Source organism: Sinocyclocheilus rhinocerous, unplaced genomic scaffold (assembly GCF_001515625.1).
Source record: "Sinocyclocheilus rhinocerous isolate Xijiao unplaced genomic scaffold, SAMN03320098_v1.1 scaffold789, whole genome shotgun sequence".
Classification (NCBI taxonomy): domain Eukaryota; kingdom Metazoa; phylum Chordata; class Actinopteri; order Cypriniformes; family Cyprinidae; genus Sinocyclocheilus; species Sinocyclocheilus rhinocerous.
The window spans coordinates 115,194-115,900 of NW_015667306.1; the positions used below are offsets into that span (position 1 = coordinate 115,194).

At 46.3% G+C, this 707-nt stretch overlaps 1 protein-coding gene across 1 annotated transcript in view; it reads left to right on the forward strand.

Annotated features, from left to right (window-relative positions):
* LOC107733662 (GDNF family receptor alpha-4-like) overlaps nt 1-707 on the forward strand; it is a 102,993-nt gene that overhangs the window by 77,325 nt on the left and 24,961 nt on the right. The gene's annotated exons all lie outside the window — the stretch shown is intronic.

Consider the following 707-nt stretch of genomic DNA (forward strand, 5'->3'; position numbering starts at 1 on the left):
TTATTATTAAATAATAGAATGGAATAGAACAGAATAGAATAGGTAAGTGCTAGTATTAGTTGGTCAGGTGCTGGCGAAAAAGATGTGTCTTTAGATGTTTTTTGAAAATGGCTAAAGACTCAGCTGTTCGAATTGAGATCGGGAGGTCATTCCACCAGCCAGGCACAGTCCAGGAAAAGGTCTGTGAGAGTGATTTTGTGCCTCTTTGGGATGGCACCACAAGGCGCCGTTCACTTGCAGAACACAAGCTTCTGGAGGGCGCATAAGTTTGAACTAGCGAGTTTAGGTATATTGGTGCAGCGCCAGTGGTGGTCTTGTAGGCAAGCATCAGTACCTTGAATTTGATGCGAGCGGCTAGTCGGCTACTGGTAGCCAGTGTAACCTGATGAGGAGAGGAGTAACGTGAGCTTTTTTTGACTCATTGAAGTCCACTCTCGCTGCTGCATTCTAGATCAGTTGCGGAGGCTTGATAGTGCATGCGGGAAGGCCCGCCAAGAGAGCATTACAATAGTCCAGTGTGGCGAGAACAAGAGCTTGGACAAGAAGTTGTGTGGCTTGCTCTGACAGGAAGGGTCTAATCTTCCTAATGTTGTATAAGGCAAATCTGCAGGACCGTGCCATTGCAGCAATAAGGCCTTTGAAACTTAACGAAACCTCAGGAGGACACGGCCTATTGTTACATGAATATGAGAGGGATGCTATTACTG